This window comes from Coloeus monedula, assembly GCF_965178545.1.
Source record: "Coloeus monedula genome assembly, chromosome: 32".
NCBI lineage: Eukaryota > Metazoa > Chordata > Aves > Passeriformes > Corvidae > Coloeus > Coloeus monedula.
In genome coordinates, this window is record NC_138812.1 from 1,441,264 (window position 1) to 1,468,168 (window position 26,905).

Genomic DNA, 26,905 nt, shown 5'->3' on the forward strand with positions numbered 1-26,905 from the left:
ACCCACCGGGCTCAGTCTGAGCTGTCCTTTCTCCCAGCTGCAAACAGAACCTGTCCCCAGCCAGTGCCCTGCACACAGGCAGGTTTCTGTAGGGCCAAGGAGAGTGCACAGAGATATGGGGTCTGTGAGTGCTGGCAGGAAGAGGTCAGGCACAGGGAAACAGCTCCAGGAGGAAGATCTTCAGCAAGCAGAGAGAAGATCAGGCAATGAGAGAAAACAAAAGGCAGAAATGTTGTGGCAGGGAGAGCTTAGAGACCTCCACAGGATGCCCTCGAGTGCAGCCCCTCCCTCTGAACAAGCCCCCTCCCCTCCTCTCTCCCTCAGCCAAGCCTCTGCCCTCAGGGCCGGGGGTCCAAGGCGTGAAGCCCCTCCTGGGCAGGCAGAGCTGCAACAGAGCCGTGGGGCAGCTCTGCAGCCCCGGGCCCGGTTCCCTCTGCAGAGCACAGGGCTGGGAGCAGCTGCCCGGCCCTGGGGGCTCTGGGAGGGGGCACAGCTGGCTCAGGGTGACGCTGGCCCCAGAGCCCGGCTGTGGGCAATGCAGCCAGGGAAGGAGCTCCATCTCCCTACATCCAATGCCATCATTAGGACACTTGGCTTTCTTCTTGAGGATTCCCCCTAAGCTCTGAGCTTGCCTCCAGGGCGCAAACAGGTCGTGTAGCATCTTGGTGTTACCTGAAAGCCCCACAGTGAGACACAAAAGTTTTATGATGGAGAAAGGGCTGTTGGGTTGGTGAAACGAGCCATGTGTGTATTTGGCTACCAGTGTGGGGCTGAGAGCTCGAGAAGGGGATGGACATTTGATGGGCTGTGGTGGATCGATCTGCTCTCAGCAGCACTGGGATGGTTTTTAAGGGAAATATGGGAGGGTGATTATCCTCTGTCTGAGGAGGGTGAAAGGCCAGAGGATCTTGGAACAGGACAGAGTGACAGACCACCTCCCCTCACTCTCCACTCACCACCTTGCCTCACAGAACTCGCTCTATTCTCCCCGAGGGCAGCAGAAATGCTGAGTGTTTCTGACATCCAAAAACAGTCAGCAGGGGAGATGAAGAGGAGCTATAAAAACCTCTAGAACACTTTAACAGCTTTTGCCATTCCTGTTCTTGGGCCCTGGGAGTGCCCTTGTGTTAGCTGGGCTTTCAAAGTGGAACACCAGGACAGGTCCCTGTCCCCCTCCCACTTCTGCACAGCAAGGCTGAATTATAAAAACCCCCGGAGCAACTGCCCTGAAACTCATGTCACACTCAGCCAGCACCAACCAGGGCTGCGGCTGGAGCTGAAGGAAGATCTGCTAGAAAAACAGAAGGGTGTTGTCGGTGATCGAACACGGACTTGGCCGGCTGCATGCAAAGCCAAATTCTATTGCACAAATCCCATCTTTATATACTGTTCAAACCAGCAGTTCAGCAGCTACAAACTTCAGCTGCTAAGGTTCTATGTTTTACATCTCCAAGGGCTACAGATTACCATCTCCTCGCCCAATCTCCCATTAACTATCCTACTCTTTGTCTCGCCTCTTGCTCTTTGTCTCGCCTCCTGCCAGACACGGCCCCGCCCCGCCCCGTCTCTCGCAAGGCCCCACGCCAGCCAAAGCCCTTCTCTGTGGCCACACTCTGAATCCCCATAAGGTGTCAGTGTGTGACAGGAGAAGGATTTGTGGGGCATGTCTTTGATTTTGCTGAGAGACGTTTCCCTTAAGCTGTCACTGACTTCTCCATGAACAGGTCCCCATGGCCAGACACGGCGAGTGTCCAACAGCAGCTCCATCAGCCCCTTCCTCCTGCTGGCATTGGCAGACATGCGGCAGCTGCAGCTCCTGCACTTCTGCCTCTTCCTGAGCATCTCCCTGGCTGCCCTCCTGGGCAGCGGCCTCATCATCAGCGCCGGAGCCTGCGGCCAGCACCTGCACAGCCCCATGTTCTTCTTCCTGCTCAGCCTGGCCCTCACCGACCTGGGCTCCATCTGCACCACTGTCCCCAAGGCCATGCACAATTCCCTCTGGGGCACCAGAACCACCTCGTAGGCAGGAGGTGCTGCACAGCCTCTTTCTCTTTCTCTTTTTCATTTCAGCAGAGTTTTCCCTCCTCGCTGTCGAGTGCTACGAGCGCTACGTGTCCATCTGCAGAGCCCTGCACTACGGGACCCTCCTGGGCAGCAGAGCTTGTGCCCACATGGCAGCAGCTGCCTGGGCCAGTGCCTTTCTCTACGCTCTCATGCACACGGCCAATACATTTTCCCTGCCCCTGGGCCAGGGCAATGCCCTGGGCCAGTTCTTCTGTGAAATCCCACACATCCTCAAGCTCTCCTGCTCACACTGCCACCTCAGGGAGCTCGGGCTTGTTGTGTTTTCCATCTGTTTAACTTTTGGTTCTTTTGTGTTCATTGTTTTCTCCTATGTGCAGATCTTCAGGGCCGTGCTGAGGATCCCCTCTGAGCAGGGATGGCACAAAGCCTTTTCCACGTGCCTCCCTCACCTGGCCGTGGTCTCCCTGTTCCTCAGCACTGGCTTTGTTGCCTGCCTGAAGCCCCCCTCCATCTCCTCCCCATCCCTGGACCTGGAACTGCCAGTTCTGTACTCGGTGGCGCCTCCAGCCCTGAAGCCCCTCATCTACAGCCTGAGGAACCAGGAGCTCAGGGACGCCCTGAGGAAAGTGATGACTGGATGCTTTCCAGAAGCAAAAACCTGCCTGTTTTCAGCTCCATAGGCTAAAGTGTAATCATTAGAGGCCCAGCCTGCCTTCTCAGGTTGTTTTGGTGGTGGTGGTTTTGGTGGCTTTTTTTTCTTCTCATATGTTAAGGTTGTATCCAAAAGGTTTTGTTATGCATCTTATTCACTGTTTACAGGCTGAATGTGACTGTTGGCAGGGACTGTGTCAATAAGGAGTCTGCTCTGTGGGTATTCACATTAAATAAAGGACCCATCAGCAAGGTGTCTGTTTGAGATCCTTTGGTTGAGTCCATCCCTGGAGCTGGAGGGCAGGGCCAGTGTTGCAGGCATTGGGGGGGAAGAGTCCCAGCAGAGCAGCACAGCCAGGGAGCAGCAGAGCTTGGTCTTTTCAGAGCTCCTCTCTTATTACTTCCACTCTCTCCTTTGGAGCCGCTGTGATGGTGTAAGGCCAACAGCTCTGTCCGGGTGGTGCGAGTCCTGCTGCGTGTCACAGGCAGGGACAGGCCATGGGCACTGCTGGGACACAGCTGGGCTCCGCCACAGCAGTTCCATCAGCAAAGGACATCTCCTGAAGGCACTGCAGGAAGGCTTTGCTCTCCCTCCACAGTCACTGTCAGGAACAGGCCCAAGGACCAGACTCTAAAGAGGCTGCCTGTGTTCCTTGTTCTCCCAGGGCTCAGTGGGATGAGATCAGGGTCCCAGTGTGGCCTTCAAGAGACTGGGGTGTGCTTCAGGTTTTGCTTGTTGGTGGCCAGTGCCCACCAGATGGTGAATGGTCTGTGATGAACCTTCCTGGGGCTCTGCAGCTTGTGCCAGGGCTGATGGCAGGGGAATGTTCTTCTAGAGGGACTTGGGAGCTGCCAGCAGAACACAGGGGACCTGCAGGGACAGTGTGTGCCAGGGATCAGCAGTGAGTGGAGCTCACTGGGCACAGGCCTGTCCAGGGTGGGCTCACCCACAGATAAAGGGCTGAATGTTTCCTGTGACCCATGAGAGCTCTGCAGCCCAGGGGGACACAGCAGGTACAGGGAAAGGAGTCTGAGCAGTGACTCGTCTGACCCTCGGGGAACTTGCAGAGGAGGATCCAGGGCAGCCCCAGCCCATGTGCCCGCCCTGGAACAAGGCAGGCACCTCTGAGCACCCTCCATGGCCACAGCAGAGCCTGTGTGGGAGGGGGTCAGTGCAGGGAGCACCATCAGCTGCAGAGCTCTGTCTCCCAGCTTGAGCAGCAGAGCCCAGCAGAGGCAGCCCATGGCCCCGGGCAGCACAGCCCCCATGCTCTGCAGAGCAGCACCCCCAGCTCGGGGGCTCTGGGCAGTAGGGCAGAGGCTACAGCAATGGCTGCTCAGGCCAGCACAGACATGTTCCCCTGGGAAAGGCCCTGTGGGGAGCTGGCATGGGCCAGGAGAAGAGCAGGAGCTCGTGTGTGTGCAGAGGAGCCCTGGCAAGAGGCTGCCCTGTGCCTGGGATGGCAGCAGGAGCAGCCTGAGGAGCCCCGGAGCCAACTCTCTGCTGCTGTGCTGGGCAGCGGGGCCCTGGGGCTGCACGAGCTGCCCGAGCTGAGGATCTCCTGAGCATCCCAGACACAGAGTCACTGTCCCGGACCTCCAGTGCCTCCAGTTCCTGCTGCAGGGCCAGACAGGACTGGGCTTCTTTGCAGGGCTGGGGCCGGGGCAGGGAGAGGAAAACAATGGACCCTTGATTGTAGGAGTCCCCACAGTGTCACAATGCTCTCCATGGTTCCACGAGGCCTTGCAGTGTCACGCTGGCCCCTTGGTTCCTTTGGGCCCCACGGTGTCACTATGGCGCCCTTGGTTACACGAGGCCCCGCGGTGTCGCAAGGCCCCTTTGGTTCTCCCAGGGCCCTCAGTGTCTGTTTTGCCAGTGGGCAGGGTCAGCACCAAAGACACAGACACCAAGTTCAGGAATAGTGGAATTTATTATAATGCAAAACTGCAAAGAATCACAAAAGGAGAAGCCCAGCAAAGCACCCAATCATCACTACTCAAGATTGTGTACAGTAATCAAGAAAGAGACAGCACCAGTCACCCTCAGACCTTGCCATCATCCACATCCTCACATCAGCTGGGGGAAGCTGTCACAGCCAAGGACTGGAGAGCCATTCCCAGACCCTGGGAATTCCTGCAGGTACATCCAGCTTTGCGGGCACCGAGGCTTCAACCTCGCTGTGAGAGGGCCCAGCTTTGACAGCGTTGAACAAACAAGCTGACATCACTTCTAGTGTGGGAACATCTGGTCTCATTCTCCTCTTTGGTTTCTCCCAAAGCCTGGCCAGGGCTCAAGGAGGAACTGAGGGAGTTTGATCCTAAACCCCCAAACAAGGCCAGATGGGGCCCTGTGCAGTTTCTAAATACAGAAAGGCAAATCCGTGTTTCACCAATGAACATAGAGCATATTGCTAATAATGCTCTGTTAATGAGCAGATAGAAATAGAACATTTGGTTGGAAGGTTCATGTAGATGTCAACTTTGGCTCAGAGCCTGTTGTTCAGGCCTCAGTCAGGGCCTGTTGTTCAGGCCTCAGTACTTCAATCAGTCCTTTGACCTAGAGACGAACTACAACCTTCATAACAATCCTTTTGATACTACAATCTTTTAGATTTAAGCATTTGAATTACTTTGTTGACAAGCCAAAATATCATACGGGAAGTGCTTTAAGGGCATCTTTTCACAATCTTCATAGGAACGCTTAACCCAGCCATGATTAAAGAGCTGTACGTGACTTTGATTCCATTTCCCTTTATACTGGGTGCAACTGAACAGTTCACAGTGTGGGTGCATACAACCTATTCCAGGAGACAACATCCATCCACAGACACTTTTTCCTACATATATTCCTCTTTATCCGATTTAGGCAAGAAATGCCTTTTCTACGAAAATGCAGCGGTCAGGGATCGCCACCCTCGGTCTAGAACCCTGTTTTTATCATGAACTGTGCTCAAGTTTCTAACCCACCATTTGGGTTGGGCCAGATGGGCCAGCCAAGGCCAGTCATCGAATCCTTCTGGACTTCCACGCACCCAGCAATTACTGAGGTTAAATGAGTTCCCTATCTCTGCTCCTACTGTTAGAAATCTGTTTTCCCAACCAGTGCTCTGATTACAATGACAACATTAAACCAACAAGATCAACCATAGTTTCACTGTTAAGCGGTCCCTTTCTGTCTGCAGAAGTCACTCAGTGGCACATCAGTCTTCACATCGAGCGCCGTGGATCAGAGCACTTTGCAAAGGGACCATTGGGGCAAAGAGGGAGATTTGGTCTGGCAGGCTCTGCAAAACAATATCCTGTAACATCTCTTTGTTCTCACATAGAACACTTGGCTGCAGGGACATGTTCCCATCTTTCTCACCCAGGTTTCAGGATTCAAACAGTGTTGTCTTTGCCTACAGCTCTTCCTTCAGCTAGCTTGGGCGGGCCATTTGGCCTCTGGACCCACACTCTGGCTCCATGATTAGGACTGCTGGATCCAAGCCCTTTATCTCCATGAACAGTAGTGATGTGAGGTGGATGTTCTTTTTTCACGGTTGTTTTAAAAACTGGCAGTATCAATAATTGTGCTACCCTGCCGTGGGGTTGAATAATCCAGTGTTGTTCACTATTGTTTAACAGAACTACTTTAATTTCTCCTTGATAATCTGCACCAAGCACTCCTCCCACCATATGAACACTTGTCAAGGCCAAGCTTGAGTGAGCAGTTATCAAACCAGTGTCCCGGAGGAATCTGAATTCCTGTGCCGGTATTGATAACTCTCATTTGCTTCTGATTTATCCTAATTAATTCTAATGCGTAAAGGTCCAGCCCTGCAGCCTCTGGGATGGCCCTGTCAGGGGCCATCACCCCCAGAACAATTTCCCAGGAAGTCAGAGTGTCACTGTCCGTGGTTGTATTTCCAAATTGGGTGCAGCCACGCGCATCGAGGCGGTTTCCATTTCCCCAGGGGGCCCATTGTTAAGGATATGGAGCACATCTGGGAGGTGGGTTTTTCATTGCAACAGCTTCCCATCTCCTACATTTTTCAACTGCTCTTTTAACAACCCCTTCATCTGTTCAATCAATTCTGCAGCTTGTGGATAGTCTGGTATATGAAAAACCCAGCAGTCTTACTCACTTTATTTTGCACAGGAACAGACAAAGCATTCCACGTCCTGGCATCAGCAAACCCTATCAAAACAGCCAGTTTCATCCCTTCCTCCTTCATCTCTTGTATACAATCTCACACAGTTTCCCAGCAATGTTGGGGTCCTGGCCAATCATTTTCTGTAGAGTACTTAGTCTTATATCCCTGAGCAGCCAAAGCTAACAAATTGGTATTTGGAGCATTATTTCACAATGTCATTATATACATGTGAAAACATAAACATACAATTTTTATTATATTATATACATGTAGATAATTCTTTTTATTTTTATTCTTGTTGTTATTATTATTATTTCCTTTGCTCAAACAAATCCAAGCTCAAGATTAAAAACTTCTTCTGTGGCTCCATGTGGGAGCGTTTCAACAACAAGCGTTCCTTCTGTTGGTGCTGTTTCCGAGATGCTGTTAACAAAATTCACCCTCATCTTCCCAAACCCACAAGTTCTTTTCCTTTTTCCATATGCAATTTTTGGATGCATTCTAATACATCCAGTGCTTCAGCTTCTTTCAGTTGACGTCCTCATTGCTCGCACGGTGCTCCGACCTCAGCCCACGCCACAGCCAGCAAACCCTCGGGAAGGTCTTCCCATCCGGGAATTTTGGATGGCACTGATTCCTTACACTTTCATTTAAAAAGCAGCATTTTGTTGGGATCCGGCCAGACCATACCAAATTTGTTTTACCGGTGGGCAGGGTCAGCACCAGACACAGACACCAACTCAAGGAATCAGCGTCATTTACTGTAGTTCAAAGCAGCAGAGAATCACAAAAGGAGAAGCTCAGCAATGCACCCAATCATCACAGCCAAAGATTGCCCGTAGTGATTAAGAAAGAGACAGCAGCAGTTCCCCTCAGACTTTACCATCGCCCACATGCACCCATCAGCTGGGGGAAGCTGTCCCAGCCAAGGACTGGAGAGCCATTCACGGACACTGGGAATTCCTGCAGCTGCCTCCAGCCACAGCTGAGGCTCCAACTCCGCTGGGAGAGGGCCCAGCTTTGATAGTGTTGAACTGACAAACCAACAGCACTTCTAGTGTGGAAATATCTGGTTTCATTCTCCTGATTGGTTTCTCCCCAAGCCTGGCCAGGGCTCAAGGAGGAAGCAAGGGAGTTGACTTTGACCATACAGCCCCAAACAAGGCCAGATGTCAGATTTCATGGCCTTGTCCAGCTTCCAAATACAGAAAGGTCAATCCATGTTTCACTAATGGGTGGATACATCTATCAGAGCGCTAATGACCATGCACATTTCATTAATGAGCAAGTTCAAAGAGAACCTTTGCTGGGAAGGTTCTGATGGTGCCCCAAGCCCCGGGACTGGAGGGGCCCCTTGGCTGCGGGGCTGGCAGGGAGCTGCCCCTTGTTCTCACTCTGCCTCACGCAAAGCTGGGCCGCTCACAAGTGGGGCAGCACAGCAAACAGGCAGCCTGCGAGTCTCTTCCATCCTCGTCTCTTGGGATTTTTCACCTTTGAGCTTAAGGTCTACAAAGGCAACTGCTTTTGGTCCCGCTGTGTATCGCCACGTTAAGCAATGCTGCTCAATCCGTCTGTAGCACAGCAGCAGGGGAAAGGCCTCAGCCCTTCAGTGTCAGGAGCTGCCGGGCTCTGCCTGAGCAGCTCAGCCAGCAGGAAGGGAGCTGCTCCACACGGGAACGAGGAGCAAAGGACTGCAGCACCTCCTCCTTGGGCAGAGCCCAGATTCGGTGGGGCAATAACAGAGTTATTCTCGTGCACTGGTGCATCAGCACTGCAGCTGCTGTGCCCGCAAGCACATGGTTCAAGATCTGCAAAAGAATTCTGCAACTCTTGACTGGGTCAGGATGTCACCAGTGCTGAACTCCACTTTAGTCCAAAGCAACCAGTTTACACCTCTGCTGGTGTCTGCTAGGTTTTTTTCTTCAGGGTATCCAGACAAAAGGAAACAGAGGAGGAGGCTACATTTTCGTTGTTGAGCAGAAATGCATCTCATTTTGCTGTACAATCCTTTTTTAAGACGTGTTATCTCTTTAAAAAAAAAAAGAAAAAAGAAAAAACAGAAAAAATATGAAAGAGGAAAAAACCAAATGTGTAGTGAAAAATCTTTTGTAACTTTGGTTTAAGTGGTAACTGATCCTTTTAAAAAGAGAACTAAGTTATTTACTTTGCAAATGTGCTGATGGCATGGATCCATCTCACTGACCTCAGCAGCCTTTTTTTAAAGGTTTTGGGGTTTGTTGCCAATATTAAGTTATTTTAAATTGTGGTTGAAGCAATAGGAAATTGAAATATGGATTGTGCATGACCGTGTCTTGAGTGTAAAAATATTGCAGTTTGAAACTTGGACCTAAAGTATTGCAAAGCAAAGTTATAAATACCAATGGATTGTGTGACAGCAACAATTTCCTATAGGATGTGCAGCATCAGAAAGACTTCATCAGTGTGGCTGTGGGTGCTTTTAGCTTTGTCCTGTGCCACTCTATGATGACATGAAACAGGACTTAACCTGCCACCAGCCCAGGCCACCCTTTGCCACCCCAGCTCCTTGGACCTTGTGTCCGCACAAGCAGACACAAAGTGTTTCTGCTGCTTCCCCCTTTTGCACAAATCCACAGAGAGCTGGGATTTTCCCCGGTCTCGTGTCTCCATTGTGCCATATTCCTAAAGAACCAGCAGCCCCTCCCAATGAATACGGTGAGTTACACAGATGCTTGTCAGCTCCACTGCCTGCCTAGAAATCTTGAAACTGCTTCTAAATGCTGCTCACTTCAGCTCTTGGGCACCTACTCACACAGAGCTGGGACAAAAATGCCCCGGATGCCAGCTTACAAGGTGAGTTACGCCAAAGAAGGGCTATGTGGGAAATCTCTATCCCTGCCTATCCTTTGAAGAGATCTGTACCCGGGGGTGCGCACAGATGGGTCTTGTATCTAAAGGAAGGAATGTGCCAGCAACGTGACTGACACTTTCCCTCTCCGTGTTCATTCCGCAGCCACGGGTACAAAGACATTATGGGAACCCTTGTGCAGCCAGAGCCTTCTATCCCTGCAGAACGGAGCGCGGCGGCTGGGGGCGGTTGGCGGGCAGCGAGCCCCGGGCAGCAGGCGAGATGCGGCTCCGCACCTGCCAGGCCCTGCTAAGGCTCAATGCCGGCTCCTCTGCAACAGCAAAGACCTTCAGCCTTGTCACTGCCCAGAGGGGCAGTGCTGGCCCGGCCGCACAGCTCGTTTTCCCCACAAGCTGCAGGAGGTGAGAAGGCAACACTTGCAAACACTGACTGCGAGCCACAGCGCCGGCTGCGCACCATTAACCTCAGCTCTGGGACCACTGTCTGCCCCAAGCTCCGGGGGATGCACTGGGAGCCCGGCTGGGCTCTGCCCTGGGGCCATCCTCCAGTGACAGCTGCAAACAGGGAGCATTTAGTTGCCACCAAGAGCCCAGCCACGCGTGGAGGGGAGCTGGTGCAGCTGCGGCCTGCGCTGCTGCCTGCTGTGCTCTGGGGCTGCTGCTCCCCGCAGAGGGAACTGCACTGCCGTGCCAGAGGAGACAGAGAAGCTTCAGCTTAAGCCAAACTGAGCTGGGTGGCTGGGCTGGCAGGAGTGGCGAGGGTCAAGGGGATTCCCAGAGCTCATCCTGCTGCAAGGACGAGGAAAAGTGGCAGTGGGAAGCTAACAGTGAGGAGAGCTGAGGCCTGGAGGGCAGCTCTTGAATGACACTCAAATCTCACCGGACCTCTGAGACATTGCTGTTCTTCTGCCAGTGAAAGGATGAGTCCCTAAACCTGGGGCTCGCTCCTCCTCGTGGTCAGGGGCATCAAGGAAGGCTACAGTGCAACAGAGACTGCCCTGAGCTGGCAACTCACTGGGGGAAAAGAGGGAGCACTTGTGAAGTAAAGGCAGGTGGGGCAGAGAACTGTGCAGAGAAGGGCTGAGCTAAAGCTTGAGCAAGCTGAAAAATGTCATTTGGGGTCATCCCAGATTGATTTCATTTCACAAGTTATTGAACAAGTTTATTTTGGGCGGGGGGGTGTCATGTTTTCCCCTGGAGGCGTGCACTCTGCAGGCTTGAGCTGCGTTGCCGAAATGCTCGGGCACGTCTCTGCTGCAGCTCACACCGGTTCTTCTTTGGCTTCTTCCGGCCCGGTGCTGAGCCGCAGCAGAGCCCTGGCGGAGCCCAGAGCAGCCTCAGCATCCACAGAGCCCGGCTGCAAGGAGAGAAAGCAGAAACCGCCCGTCACTTGAAGGCTGCTGTCCCCCTTGTCCCAGCCGCCCGCGGTGCCCAGGCCGTGCTGGCCGTGCTCAGAGCGGTGCCCGAAGCCGCCCGTCCCTGCTGCCTTTGGCAGGAGAGCAGGAGGGCAGGACACGTGCCCAGCCTGCAGCCGGCCGTGGCACAGCCACCTCCTCAGCAGCTGCCCAGAGCGGGATGCTGCTGCGCTCGCTGCCATCTCCCAAAAGCCCTTATCCCAGCCGTGCCAAGAAGACGGGGACCCACCGCACGCCACCCGCCGCCGGAAGAAAAGCTGCTCCCAAGCCATGTCCTCGGCCTTCTCCAAGGCCACGTCCCATCCACGCCGCAGCTGCTCCCAAGCACTTCCCGATCCAGACTGGACACCACCTACAACGCTTCCTTGAAGAAAAACAACAAATTAAAGAAAAGGCATTACAAAAAGGAGAAACAAGAAAAAAGCTAAAAAATCTTCTCTCTGTCAGGGGCCTGAGCAAGGCCCAACCTTCCCTACATGCTGGGGAAAAACCCACCCATGGGCGAGGGAAGCCCACGCTTTCTCCCTTCCCCCCTGCACTGCCCCCCAACAGGCACGGCGAGCCCAAAGCAAACAAGGGGAGGGGAGCAGCCCAAGCCCTTCCTTTCCTGCAAAAGAAAGCAGCCCGTGCACAGCTCCTGGAGTGCCACCTCTGCTCCTGCCATGGGGCCTTGTTTGTGTCGGGCTGCCAGCCCCAGCCCCAGCCCCAGCCCAGGGAACAGTGGGTGGTGGGGGCTGTTGGCAGGGCCAGGGGCTGACTCCCATTTCGTAAGCACCCCAGCCCATCCCGCCCGCCCTGCCAAAAAGCAGCTTGGCAGCCGGCTGAAGGATTGGTTGCATCCGCCCCAGCAAAGGGAGGAACCTTTGCTTCCTGGCCAGGCCGTGCAATGCCCAAATCTGGGAGCATCCCCCTGGGTGTGGACTCATCTGTAAATTCGCTGTGGAGCCTGGCTTTGAAGAAGGTGCCACAATTGAAGTCCATCATCTTCAGCTTGCCAGGTGGAGGAAGAGCTTGTCATCCTTGATGTCACCCTCCATGTCTCCAGCAGCAGCAGCCGCACCTGGCACAGCTTCTCCAGGGGCTTCTTCTTCCCTGGGGCTGGAGCAGGCTGTCAGTGCTCTGCCCAGGGCCCCGGCTGTTGCTGAAGCAGGACAAGCAAAAGCAGCTGGCACGGGGGCCACCAGAGCTGGGAAGAGCAGCTCAGCTCCAGCAGCAGGGCTGCGCGTGCCCAGCTGAGGAGCCCTGCGCAGCGATTCAGGCAGGACAAAAACTCTGCCTTTCTTTGCTGCTCCTTGCCAAGGCGCGTGTGCAGCTGGAACTCACCGGCTCCCTGGCTCAAAGCGTGCGTGTGGCTCTCTCCCTTCTCCTATGGCACGCGAATATCCTGCATCCAAGGAGCACAGGACAGGTCTTCTAATGAGGGCCTTTCCGAGGAGAGCACGGATAAACACCGTCGGATGAGATCCTGGCACTCTGCGCAGAGAAAGCAGAAAGCACCAGTCAGTCGCAGAAGGCTCCTGTCCGCTTTGCCCCACTCTTGCCATGGCCAGGCCGTGCTGCGTGTGCTCAGGGCTGTGCCTAAACTTTGCCATCAGTTCTTTCTTTTGGAGGAGAGCAGGACATTGCCACCTCCTCAGCAGCTGCCAGTGTGGGATGCTCCTGAGCCCGCTGCTGCCTCCCAGCACTGCTATTCCCCCCGTGTTGCAGAGACGAGGATCCACCTGGAGAGAGCCGTCGTGGGAGCGAGAGCCGGCCCCAGGTGCTGTTCCAGCCCCTCCTGAAAGGGTGCTCCCCGCAGACCATCTGGTGCAGCACGATGCCCAGGGACCAGACGGTCGCTGCCTCGCCGTGGTACCAGCCCAGGTGCGTCCATTCCGGGGGGCTGTAGGACGGTGTTCCTACGGAATAGAGATGGAGTTCTTCAGGGGGACGCTGCCTGCTCCCAGAGCCTCGCCCCAGCATCCCCGGGCATGCGGGGGCCGCAGCAGCGGCACGCGGCCTGACCCGCTGCCCTCTCGCCAGCACCTGGGGCTTGTGTACAGACTGGGGGTTGGAAAAGAAGCCGCCGGTGTCGCAAGAGGGCAGCGGAAGCCCTGGCAAGGCCCGAGCATTCCATGCAAAGGAAAAACCCACTTGGTGCTGGGGAAAAACCACGCTTTCATCCTCCCTGCCTGCACTGCCCCAGAAACCATTCTTAAGCCAAGGCAAGCACGGGCAGCAGAGCAGTCTGAGCCCTGTCTCGCCTGCACACCAAACGGGCTGGAGCACAGGTTCTGGGCCCCCCTCTCTGCTACCCCCACCCACGGGTGTTTCTGTGGCGCTGGCTGCCCCAGCCCCAGCGCCAGTCCTGGGCAGAGGGGCTGGCAAAGGCTGCCAGCAGGGCTGGAAGATGGCCCCTCAGCCAGCGCCGCTCAAAAGCAGCAAGGCTGAAGACTCCGGCTGCCATGACTGGCAGCAAAAGGGAGAATCCCCCCTGCCACAGCCGCCTTGGGCTGTGAGCTGTTGGGCTCTGAGATGCCGCTCCCAGGAGCCTCCCCCTGCGTGGGCTCACCTGCAAAGCTGGTGTAGGCTGCGGCTTGCAGGTAGGTGCCACAGCCAAAGTCGATGAGTTTGGCCTGCCCGGTGGCCAGGTCAACCAGGATGTTCTCTGGTTTGATGTCCCGGTGCAGGACCCCGCAGCTGGTGCAGTGCCGCACGGCCTCCAGCACCTGGCGGAACAGGTGCCGCGCCACCTCCTCGCACAGGAAGCCCCGTGCCCGAATGAAATGAAGGAGGTCCTGAGACCGCTCCGGGCGCTCCAGCACCATCACCACGTTGTTGGGGAGCTCCAGCCACTCGTGGAGCTGGACGATGCCAGGGAAGCCAGCGGACACCTTGGCCAGTAGCACGATCTCCAGTGGTGCTCGGGTGCCGTCGGGCTGTGGGAGGAGCACGATGCCGTCAGCGGGGCCCATGCCGTGCCGGGGCTCGGCAAGCCCTCAGCCAGCCGGGGACGCTCTGCGCGCTCCGCTGGCCCCACGGCCGCTCTCCCTCGAGGCGTTCTGGCGGCTTCCACCCTGCCGGGCCTCGGCTCATCCCCGCCCGTCGCGCCCCGGCTTCTCCCGCTGCCCCTCGCTCACTCACCAGCTGGCCCCAATGGTGGATGCGGTTCCGCGGCACACGTTTGATGGCCACCTGCAAGGCAAGGGGAGCAGCGGGCTGAGCTCGCCGCCCGCCCTGCCGAGCCCCATGCTCCTTCTCCTCCTCCTTTGCCCCCCGCCTCCCGCGCCCGCCGCCGGCCCCGCCACTCACCGGGGCGCCGTCCGAGAGCCGCGTCGCCGCCAAGACGCTGCCGAAGCCGCCGCGCCCCAGCAGCGAACCCAGCCGGTAGCGCTCCTTCAGGCCCTGCTGCGCCTTCCGTGCCGGCGAGACGCGGCCGTCAGCGCTCGGCCCGGGGCCAGGAACGGCCCCCGAGCGCCGCTCAACCGCCCCGGGCCGGCCATCCCCACATGTTGCCTCTTTTGAAGCGGACACCGGCGGCTCGGGGCCGGCGGCCGCGCTCAAGAGCGGCGGAGTTCGGAGCGGGGAAGACGCTGCCGAGGCGGCGGGAGCGGCCGCGCCGCCTGTGTCCCCGGCGGGCCCCGGGAGGAGCCGAGGCCGGGGCCGGGGCCGGGGTCGGGGTGGGGGTCGGGGTCGGGCCAGCCGGAGCCAGGGGCTGGCGATGGTGCCCAGGAGCCAGGCACTGATGCCCGCCCAGCAGCGCCACAGCCAGGACGGCGAGAGCCGGGCGGAGGCGGGACCGCGGCGGGACGCCCGGGGGCGGGGAGGGGGCAGCCCCGCCCGGGGCCGGGGCCGGGCCGGGGGCATGGCCCGGCCGGGCACGGGGAGAGGGAGGCCGCGGGACGGGGGGGTTGGGGAACGAAAGGGAGAGCGGGAGAGGGTGCGAGACCCTGGGAGAGGGAGAGGAGAGCAGGAGAAGGGACTTAGCAGAGGGTTCGTGGACTCGCTGCTCTTCTGCTGCTCTTGTGCTGCTGCCGCTGCTGCCGCTGCTGCCGCTGCCGCTGAAGCGCTGGGAGCGTTTGTCCGCGTGTCCGTGTGTCCGGTGCCCGTGTGTCCGTTGCCCCCCGCGCGCCCCACGGCCGAGCCCCGCGCGCCCCGGGGCAGCACGGGCCGCTCCGCTCCGGGGCCGAGGCGGAGTCCCGGAGCATCTCTTCCTCCCGCAGCCACACCAAACCCGCTCGGCCTTTGGGAGCATTTTTGCACACGGTTCCCTTTGAAGGGCTCCTCTCTCCTCCCATTTCCAAGGAGTCTCCCTGGGGTTTTGGCACCTGCAGCGACAGGGTAGCGATTGGGCTTCAAACTTCAAGAAAGACATGGAGGGGCTGGAGCATGTCCAGAGATGGGAATGGAGCTGGGGAAGGGTCTGGAGGACTTCTGAGGGGCAGCTGAGGGATCTGAGGGGGCTGAGCCTGGAGGAAAGGAGGCTCAGGGGGGAGCTGGCTCTCTCCAAGTCCCTGACAGGAGGGGGCAGCCAGGAGGGCTGGGGCTCTGCTGCCAAGGGAAAGGACGAGAGGAAATGGCCTCGGGGGAACCTTTGGGGTGGATGGTGGGGAAATTCTCAATCTCCATGTCTCGACAGAGCGGGAGAGGGGGAGGGGCACGAGCTGGGGACACGGGGGTGGTGACGGTGGGCTGGGGACACGGGAAAGGGCACGGGAAAGGGCACGGGAAGCCAAAGCCCCGCTGAGCGCTGGCGCTGCGCTGGCACGGGGTGAGCCGGCAGCAGGGCCCCAGAGCCCTGAGGGACTCGCCCTGACGCCCGGGGAGTATTGATCCTGGTCTCTAAAAAATGAGACTCAATAAAATACCATTAAAAGATGCCTCCTTCTCCTTCTCCTCCTCCCCCATCCCTTCTCCTGCTCCCCCCGGGCCCAGCGCCCACCCTTGGTCCCCCGTTTTCCCAGCGCGGTCGCATCCCGCGGGAGGAGCCGGGATGGAGCCGGGGCAGGTCGGGCTGGGGCAGGGCTGGGCTGTGGGCCCGGCCTGGGAGCCCCCCACGCGCCCCCTCCTCAAATTCCCCTGGCGGGGGGCGCTGGGGGCGAGGGGGGGCGCAGGTGGGGTCCGGGGGGGGAGCGCTGGGCGCTGCGGGTCTGCCTGGCAACTGGTGAGTCACCAGCGCCGCGCGCTCTGATTGGCTGAAGGTTGTTCAGCGCCTTCTCTGATTCTCTGACACTCGCGGGGAATTTTGGTTGGTCCTTGGGGGCTGTGGGGCGGCTTGGGGGGGGGGTCTCTGCGCCTTTGGGGTTCGCTGGGTGGCGATTTGGGGTTGAGGTGCCTCCCAAGGACCCCCCGGGGGGGGCGACACACGGGTGACACACGGGGGTCCCATTCCCGATCCATCCTGGGGCCGGTTCCGCCCCCTCCACTCTCGGTCCCCGCGCGGGATCCCCCAAAGTCCCTTCCCACTGTTCCCCAATAAACGGGACCGGGGCGAACTGGGAAGCCTTCCTGGGAACACTGGGAGCAGCCGGGCAGGGGCAGAGTGACAGCGGGGCTGGGGGGGACACACGACCCCCCAAAATCAGTTCAGTGCCGCAGCGTGTTGTGCACAATTTCTATGCTGATAAGAGAAGGGGGTGCTTTTGGAACGTTTTCCTTCCTGACACGTCTGTCTGTGGGAGCTTCAGGTGCTTGGACTCAGGGATAGCGAAGGTGTGTGAAAGTGACTGGGCTGCGAGAATCATGTTGCACAGGGAAGAGGGAAGGTCAGCAAATGTTTCCTGTCCTGGCACATGTCTCAGTCTGAACTGCAGCTGGAGATGCTTCACTTCCACCAAGGACTCTGCCACCTGGAGAGAAGGATGTGCTAGATGGAGTTGAGAAAGAAAGTGCGTATCACGAGCTTGTTTCCTCTAGTTCCTAGACAGCAAAGGGGCTGTGAAAGGCAGCACTGGCTTTTTGTTCTAGGACTTTTTCTTGACAAGCAGCTGCTGGATGTTTGGAAGGGGGTTTGGGATATGCAAAAATGAGAGGGTAAGATGGTACACTGAGCTTGAGAGAAAAAGCCTATCTTCAGGGATTTGGATGCATTTCAGAGGCTGTGAGTTCCATGCTGAGCAGCTGATGGCACAGAAAAGGTTCTAAAGAAAGAGGCCGTGCTGGAATTGCCTTTTCTTTTGCAGCCTAGAAACTGCACAGCCAACAGCAAAAACGATTCCTCCTCCTCCTTGCCTGCTCCATGCAGGATCCCATTCCTTTCTGTCTCCAAGAGGCAGGATGCACAGCCGAGCTCTTCCACCCACTGCTCGCACACGACTGGGGCCGCGCCAGCCAAGCGCTTGGCTTTTTGCTGGCCACTGTCAGCGCTCATGGAAACAAGCACACGATAGCGCTGCCCACTTGCAGGAGAAGGAATCACTGCGAGCCCAGCTCGAAAGCACCCCAAGGGCAGAGGCAACTTGGAAACTTCCCTGCTCTCAAATCAACGGTATCAGGACAAAAAGATTTCCCTCATCTTCCCCTTGCAAGTGCAGACTCCTCTTTGCACCCACACTTCAAGAGCAAGATGAACTCCTTTGCCCTAACTTGCACTTTCCTTCTCAGCTCTAGGCACCATCCGAAGCCTTCCCTCTGCCAGAGTCAGGATCCAAAGACAACGGCACCAGGGACTGCTCACACACGAAAGGCACCAGGACAAAAGGCTCCTGAGCTTGGCCTTTGCATTCCCGCTGACAGCTCAACAGCTCTAAGCCAGAGAAGTGCCTGGTGGGAGGAGCCTTTAGAATCACTCCGAGCACCTCATGACAAGGAGCTGCAGCGTGTGGGGATGAATCTCCAGCAGCCTCCTGCCCCAGGGTATCCCCCGGGAGCAGCCATGCTCCAGGCCGTCACTGCCAGCTGCACAGCCAAAGGAGCCGGTGTTCCACACCACGGCTGTGCCTGGGACAGAGACACGAGTGGCCACAGAAGTGGCCATGGCACTGTCCGCATGCTGTCCCTGCTGCTTCTCGCCCAGCCGCTGGCGGGGCACCAACTCCCAGCCAGCCACTCCTAAAGCCACGGGCCCACTGGGACACTGCGGGGGCTCGTGGAAGCCAGCGGCCATTGTGACACAGCGGGGCTGCCCAGAACCCACGGTGCTTTGTGACCCGTGGCTGCCAGGAGAGCCTTTGTGATGCTGGGGACCTACACGGAACCCTGGCTCCACTGTGACACCAGCACAGAAGCTCGGGGATCCCTGCAGACCGTGGGGATGCTGGGGAAGCTGACGGAAGCCTGGGCACCACAGTGACGCTGTGGAACCTGGTGGAATGGAGGGGCTACAGTGACACTCTGGGGCCTTTTGGAAGCAAGGAGACCCTGATGGGAAGCCACGGGATGATTAATGCTGGCAGGAACCTGCTCCAGCTGGGCTCCTCTCTCCCAGCTTCCACAGGTGCTGCTAGGATGCCCCTGCGGCACTGGCTTGTCACGGGCTCACGGCTTCCTTTGGGAATGGCTCTGCTGCAGGATGGCATGCTGCAGAGAATGCAGGTAGATGTTGTGCTCCCTCCTGGCATGCAGGTGGACAAGAAAGCCTGATCCAGCCCCCCCTCAGCCCGGCTGTGTCATTGGGGCAGGGGAACTTTGGCAGCAGCCCCAGCCCTGCTCCTGGTCCTGGCTGGGCACGCAGCTGCTGGGACACAGGTGTGTCCTGATGGCCGCCGTGTACTCGTTTGAGAAGGGAAGGACAGAGTGCATCAGTGAGTTTGGTGTGGCTTACATGCGGCAAGGAGAAGCTGCAGCCCAGAGCTGGCTTTCACTTCGAGAACCTTTTGCTCTTGCGGGAGCAGCTGGTGGACCTTTTCACCCGAGCTGCAGGAGTGAAAAGTGTGATGGCATGTCTATCTGAGAAGGACGGTTCAGTGCCGCAGCGTGCTGTGCACAATTTCTATGCTGATAAGAGAAGGGGGTGATTTTGGAACGTTTTCCTTCCTGACACGTCTGTCTGTGGGAGCTTCAGGTGCTTGGACTCAGGGATCCCGAAAGTGTGCGAGAGTGACTGGGCTGCAAGAATCATGTTGCACAGGGAAGAGGGAAGGTCAGCAAATGTTTCCTGTCCTGGCACATGTCTCAGTCTGAACTGCAGCTGGAGATGCTTCACTTCCACCAAGGACTCTGCCACCTTGCTAGAAGGATGCGCTCGATGCAGTTGAGAAAGAAAGTGCGTATCACGAGCTTGTTTCCTCTAGTTCCTAGAGAGCAAAGGGGCTGTGAAAGGCAGCAGTGGCTTTTTGTTCTAGGACTTTTTCTTTCTTTCTTTTTTCTTTCTTTTTTTTTTTATTGTTTCTTCTTACTTTGTTTCTTTTTTTCTTTTTCTTTCTTCTTTCTTTCTCTTTCTTTCTTTCTTTCTTTCTTTCTTACTTTCTTTTTTCTTTCTTTCTTTCTTTCTTTCTTTCCCTTCCTTCCTTCCTTCCTTCCTTCCTTCCTTCCTTCCTTCCTTCCTTCCTTCCTTCCTTCCTTCCTTCCTTCCTTCCTTCCTTCCTTCCTTCCTTCCTTCCTTCCTTCCTTCCTTCCTTCCTTCCTTCCTTCCTTCCTTCCTTCCTTCCTTCCGAATTCCTTCCTTCCTTCCTTCCGAATTCCTTCCTTCCTTCCGAATTCCTTCCTTCCTTCCGAATTCCTTCCTTCCTTCTTTCCTTCTTTCCCTCCCCCCCTCCCTCACAGGCTGCTTCTCGCCACATTGAAGGGGTGCAAAGCAGCAGGATCCCCTCCCAGTTGGGGTCCTCTCACCCTCCCAAAATGTGGGGACTTCACCTCAGCCACCCAAATTGCAGGGGGTTTACGGCACCTTCCCCAAATTCACTGCAACTTCCCAGAAGCCACTTAGAGGCCCCAGAATTGTCAAAAAGCAGCAGGAGCCTCCCCAAAAGCAGCTCCTGCTTTCCCTCCCTGAAATGCCCCACTCCAAGTGCCCAAACCACCCCATCAATCCCAAACTTCAACCAACCCCCATCCCATCCCATCCCACCCCTCCTGGACACCAATTCCCCTTCTGTGCTTCCTGACTCGCCACAGCCGGGCCTTGGGGCTGACGGATCGAGCCATTTGGGGCTGCCATCGACACATTGAGGCTGGCATTGAGTTGATTGGAGGCTCCTGCTCAATCCCTCCATCCCAAATGGGAGCTTGGAACCTCTCCTCAGGCCTTGCTGTGCCCATGGGCTCACCTCAAGTCCCAAAATGAGAGCCAGGGCCCCACAGCCCATTCAGAACCTCTCAACATTGCCACAAACAGCAGCATCCTTCCCAAAATGGGCTCCCCGCATCCCTGACAATAGGTCCCCCTTCCAAGTACCAGAGCCCCCCTCTCAGAACCTCTCCCGAAGCATTGGGGGCACCCCAAAACTGCCTCAGGAACGGGACATACCCTGAGATCCCTTCAGGAATGTGGGATACCCCAGAACCCACTGAGGAACGGGGTCCCCTCAGCCTCATCATGCGCAGCCTTCAGCTGTCTCAGGCAGAGCCCATCCCGCCCTCAGCAGCCCCAGCCCAGCCCAGCCCAGCCCTCCTGGGCAGGAAGCCTCAATGGCCGAGCCGGCCTGGGACACTTGCAGGGATGCGGGGGCAGCCGCAGCTTCTGGGGCCAGCCTGGGCCAGGCCCTGAGCGCCCTGCCAGGGAACCATTGCTGCCCCACATCCCATCTCAGCCTGCCCTCGGGCAGCGGGAAGCCGTTCCCTGGGGCCCGGCCCCGCAGGCCCTTGGCAAGAGTCTCTCTCAGCCAGCAATTGCTGCTCCTCCCTGCTGCGGGGCCCAAGCTGCAAGTTGATTTTCTGCCGCTGGCCCCGGCCCAGCCCCGAGCCAGGGCCAGGACCTTGCCCTGGAGCTCTGCGGGCGCTGTGGAAAGCTGAGAGGCAGCTCTGGCTTCTCCACTTCTCCTGTGCTAAAGCTGCCTGGCAGAAGAAATGGAGGGACAGCTGTGGTGGCACAATCCCTCCCGGCCCAGGGCCCAGCGCTGGGAAGGTCTTTCCGTGCCGAGGCTTTGCTGCGGCCAAGGAAAGCTCCTGGCTCAGGGTCACCTTTCCTGCTGGGCCAGAGCCCCCGAGTGGCCCAGCAGCAGCAGAGAATTCCAGCACAGCCCCGGCACGGGCAGGGCGGCCCTGGGCGGGCTGCGGGAGCCGGCAGCGCCTGAGCTCAGAGCAGCTGAGCCCGGGGGCTCTTGGCCAAGGCCGAGGCCCAGCGAGCATTTCTCAGCTCGCAGGGCGGCCTGGAAAGGTGCTGGGGGGGATCATTCACCCCCCAGGGCGGTCCCAGTGGCTCCCAGGATTTCCATGTCCGTGCTCCCAGCGCTGCTCCCAGCCCTGATCCGTGGGGATGGCAATGTCCCGCTCCCTTCCCGGGGCAGGCTCACACCTGAGCCAGGTGTGCAGGGCAGGACCTTGCCCTGAGCCCAAGCCCTGTCCCCCCTGCAGGATCTGCTTCCCATCGGCCTCTTCCTCCTGCGGCCCCAAGCCCAGCTCGGTGCTGAACGAAGGGCGCTGGGCCGGGGTCATCCCCCGGCGGGGGCTGCGCACCCCCTCTGCCCCCTCCCCAAATTCCCTCCCGGGGCAGCAGGGGCTGGCTCAGGAACATTGTGGGCAGGGAAAAGGGGGTGAGTCCGGGAAGGGGGGGGTTCACACATGCTCTGGGGGGACACACACGGCTCCTGGGGACCCCCCCTCACCTTCTCCTGCAGTGCCAGGACGATTAACCCCAACATGGAGCCCCTGACCCCCAGCAGCATCTTGGGGGTGGGGTCTGGTGGCAGCTTTGGGGGTCTGGGGGAGAGAGCACAACTGCCCTAAAACCCCCTCCCAGCCCCACAGCCACTCCCGGACCCCTCAAATCACCCCACAGCTCCCGGCCAGGAACCCCCCAACCACACTCTGCATCATAAATGACCCCAAGAACCACAAAATTCTCTCCAAGCCACACAGCCCAGCCAAGATCACCAAAACTCTCTCAGAGACCACCCCAAAAGGCCCCTCCAAGCACCACAAATGCCCTCAAGAGACACAAAAGCCCCTCCCAGTCCCCCAAGGAGCCCCCAGACACCCTCCCACCCTCCCCCATAGCACTGACCAGAACAGGCTGGGGGATAGGAACATCCACAGCCCAGAGCAGCTCAGGCACTTCAGCAGTGATTTGGGCACTTTGGAGGTCACACCCCAAAGGGGGAGACACAGGGCAGGGACTGGGACAGACAACTGGAATTCCTGGAGAACAGATGGGCTCAGGTGGACACCTTCTGCCAGCACAACTACGAGATTGTGGCCCCAATCTGGCTTCACAGCCCCACAACACTCAGATCCTCCCGAATATTCCCCTGAACAGTAAAGTCACCCCCAAATTCCGGTAAAATGGTGGAACTTTAGATCTCTCTGTTTAATTTCTTTATTTTTACCCCAATTTTGGTTGTTTCAGTAGGATTAACACAGAAATTACTTAGGCTGCAGAAGATCTCCAAGATCATCCAGGGTTGCTTGATACCACCAGAGAAAACAATTGGACAGAGCAGATGAAAATTTTAGGGTGTAAAGGTAAAAAATCAGCTCATCCCAATGGATCTCCAATGTTGATCTGAGTCCCGATGGATGTTCCTGCCCCTGCGTTCACCCAGGTGCCTACGGGGATCCAGGAGAACGTGGAGAGCACCAGCCAGGGCTCTTCCCAACCTGGATCACAGGGAATGTGGGTCACCAGGGCTCTGCCAAATGTGGCTCCTCTGATGGGAGATGGAGTTGGAGCAGAGGACAAAGCTCTTGCCACAGTCGGGGCACTCGCAGGGCTTCCCTTAGCGGTGCCTCTGTTGGTGTCTGGTCAAGTTAGAGCTCTGTGAGAAGCTCTTCCCACACTGGGGACACTCGTAGGGCCTCTCCCCGGTGTGGATGCGCTGGTGGACGATCAGGTCAGAGTTATCTCTGAAGCTCTTCCCACATTCCCCACACTCATAGGGCCTCTCCCCTGTGTGGGTGAGCTGGTGGCGAATCAGGTGGGAGCTCTGGCTGAAGCTCTTCCCACATTCCCCACACTTGTGGGGCTTCTCCCCATCGTGAAGCTGCTCATGAACCACCAGCTCTGACCTCTGGCTGCATCTCCGGCCGCCTTCCCGGCACAGGGTGGGTCTTTCCTCCTCAGAGCACCCTGGGCTGCGTTTGCAGCCCCTCCTCCTGTGGGATCTCCGGGGCTTTTCCTCCCCATTGGATTCCTGCGCTGTGGAGCCGCTCAAAACGGCCTCTTCCACCAGGTTCTCCCGCGGGGATTTGTCCTCCCTGGGCTCCGTGCTCAGCTCCTTGTCTGGGGAGGAAGGACAAGGAGAGGATGGGATTTGCCTCCGTGCCACAGGGAAGGGCAAGGAGATCCCCCCAGTCCGTCCCCGGCAGGACGGCGTCGGCAGCGGGGTTGTCCTGCAGCCGGGGGCGATGCTGGGCTGGGAGATGGAGCAGGAGAGAGGGGAAAGGGGCACTGACTTCCTCCTCACCTGCCTGGGGCTCCCGGGGCATCTTCCTCTTCCTCACAGCCTCCTCCTCCATCTGGCCAAGGGCTGGGAATGGGAAATCCTGGTTTGGGGAAAACAAGGGATGAGCACATTGAGTTTAAGGTCCCTCTGCCCAAGTCCATCTCTAGAAGTCACTGGGCACTGTGTGTCCATAAAAATCTGCTCTGAAAAAGCCTCTCAGGAGTTCCCTGTCTCTGGTCTCTCCCGTTTGGTGTCCGGGGGTTCCCCCTGTCCCAGCTGCTGGGGGTCCCTCTTTTATTGGGGTCCCCCTCTCTATTTGGTCTCCACCTTCCCCAGGCTGCTGGGAGTCCAGGAATCCAAAAGCTCCCCCCTTTGGTCTCCCCACTTAGGGATGCTGGGGGTTATGGGGTCCCCAGGTCCCTTCTCCCCTTATTCTCTGCTTCGGGGTGCAGGGGGTCCAAGGAGTCCCCCCTGCCCCTCTCCAGGCTGTTGAGGGTCCCGCGAATGGCGGCGCTCCCCCCTCTCTGGGCTCCCCACTTTGGGGCCCTGGGGGTCACAGGGGTTCGCTCCTCCAGACTGCCGGGGCTCCCCTGCTCCCGGTACTGCCCCTCTCTGCTCGTCCCACTCTGGGGCTCGCGAGGTTCCCCCTCCGGCTCTCCCAAGGGGTCCCGCAGCCCCCTGGCTCCGGGCTGGAGGTGGCCGTGCCTGACCCGGGCAGACCCAACCCCCACCACGGGGCGTACCCCACATCCCCCTGCCCGCTGCCAGGGCTCTGCTGGCACCGCCACCGGGACCCCCAGAAACACCTCCTGGGGACCCCCAATGTCCTCACAAGGGGCATTTTCTGCTCAGCTTTGGAGTTCTTCATTCTCCAAACATCCCCCCAAAAAACCCAACCCAGGGAACCCCCCGGGATATCTGGGCCGAGCTCCCCCTCCCCGGGCACCTGCAGGATGGGGGGCGATGATCCCACGGGTGGGGGGCTGTGAATTCAGGGAGCGCTCAACCTCATGTGGGGAGTGACTGGGTCTGAACTGGGGGCAACTGGGTTCAACTGGAACCACACTGGAAGATAATGGGAGCAGCTGTGCCCATGCTGGGGTCATACTGGGATCCTGCTGGAACTGACTGGGATGATACTGGGAGTATCTGAGAGGGACTGTGATCATACTGGAATCAGACTGCGAGGGACTGGAAAGGTGCTCGACATGACTGGAACCATACTGGAGGTGACTGGGAGCAACAGAGACCATGCTGGGAGCAAATGGGATCGTATTTGGAGGAACTTGGAGTGACTGGATTCATACTGGGAGCAACTGGGCCCACACTGGGAGTGACAGGGAGGCACTCTGGGCATGACTGGAATAATACTGGGAGTACCTGGAGTGACTGGGATCATACTGGGGGTGATTGGGTACAACTGGGATCATACTGGCATTGAGAGGGAGCAGCTGGGATCACATTTGGGGACACTGGGACCATACTGGAAGTGACTGGAACCATACTGGCAGTGACTACGGGTCCTACTGGGATCATGCTGGGAGCCACTGGGATTACAGTGGGTGTGAATGGAACCTGACTGGGGGTTACTGGGAGCTGCTGGGCCCATGCTGGGAGGAAAATGTGGACACATTGGGAGTAACTGGGATCAACTGGAAGGTACTGGAACCACGCTGAGGGGACTGAGACCACAACTGGCATCATACTGGGAGCAACTGGGACCACACTTTGGGCAACTGACAGAAACTGGGATCATGCTGGAGGACCCTGGAAGTAACTGGGAAAGACTGGGATCATTCTGCGGTAACTGGAACCTTACTGGAGCAACTGGGAGTGCCTGGGAATGACTACAAACATGCTGAAGGCAACTGGGATATACTGGGAGTGTCTGTAACCATACTGGGGGTGACTGGAACCACACTGGGAACAGCTGGGATCATGCTGGGGGGAAATGAGACCACGCTGGATGCACCTGGGAGCAACTGGATCTATGCTGGGGGCAACTGGGCGTGACTGGGACTATTCTAGGGGCAACTGGAATCATACTGGGAGGAACTGGGAACAACTGGAACTATGCTAGGGGCAACTGGGATCATACCGGAATCACAGTGGGTCCATGCTGGGTGAGACTGGCATCATACTGAGGGTGACTGGAATCATACTGGGATTGACTGGGAGTGGCTGTGAGCAACTGGAATCGTGCTGAAAGCAGCTGGGAAGAAGTGGGAGGGACTGGGAGCATGCTGGGGGTGACTGGGATATACTGGGAGAGACAGGGTGTCACGGGGATCATACTGGAGGCTACTGGGCTCATGCTGGCATTGACAGGGAGCAACTGGGAACACACTGGGGACCACTGGCATCATACTGGGAGTGACTGGGATCATCCTGGGATTATAGTGGGTGTCAGTGGGGGTTACTGGGAGCGACCAGGCCCATGCTGAGAGCCTACTGGGGATGCACTGGGAGGAACTGGGAATGATAGGATGCATGCTGGTGACAACTGGGATGTACTGGCAGTGACTGGGATAAATCTGGGGGCAACTGATCCATGCTGAGCTAACTGGGAGTGCCTGGGAATGACCACGAGAATGGTCAGGGCAACTGGGATATACTGGGAGTGCCTGAGACCATGTGGGTGGTGACTGGGACCACACTGGGTGTGACTGGGAATGTGCTGGGGAAAACTGGGACCATGCTGGGGGCAACTGGGAGCAATTGTGAGTGACTGGGGCCCTGCTGGGAGAGACTGGTATCATACTGGGAGTGACTGGGACTATCCTGGGGCAACTGGGAGAACTGGGAACACACTGGACAAAAGTGGGAAGAACTGGGAGCAACTGAGACTGTGCTGGGGGCAAATTGCATCCTAATGGGGAGTGACTGGGAGTGACTGGGTTCATACTGGGAGTAACAGGGATTCTGCAGGGAGTGAGGGGAAGTGACCAGGATCATACTGGGACTGACTGGGCTCATACTGGGACTGATGAGGAAACTGGAACCACTCGGGGAGGGAACTGGGATCATACTGGGAGCAGCCATTTCCCAGCCCCGGGACCCCCGAGCCCCTTTCCCAGCCCCGGGACCCCCGAGCCCCTTTCCCGGCCCCGGGACCCCCGAGCCCCTTTCCAGCCCCGGGACCCCCGAGCCCCTTTCCCAGCCCCGGGACCCCCGAGCCCCTTTCCCGGCCCCGGGACCCCCGAGCCCCTTTCCCGGCCCCGGGACCCCCGAGCCCCTTTCCAGCCCCGGCACCCCCGAGCCCCTTTCCCGGCCCCGGGACCCCCGAGCCCCTTTCTCGGCCGTGCCGCCCCTGCAGCCCCCAGACCCCCCCGCCGGGGTCCCGCCAATCCCAGGGGTCCCCCCTCTCGGGCTCCCC

General features: G+C 57.9%; 1 pseudogene across 1 annotated transcript; it reads left to right on the forward strand.

Annotated features, from left to right (window-relative positions):
* The first annotated feature begins 742 nt into the window (after positions 1 to 742).
* Positions 743 to 2,705, forward strand: LOC309583694 (olfactory receptor 14J1-like; annotated as a pseudogene). Its single transcript has 2 exons — positions 743 to 764; positions 1,725 to 2,705. The product of its transcript is annotated as an olfactory receptor 14J1-like (transcript).
* Positions 2,706 to 26,905: the final 24,200 nt, after the last annotated feature.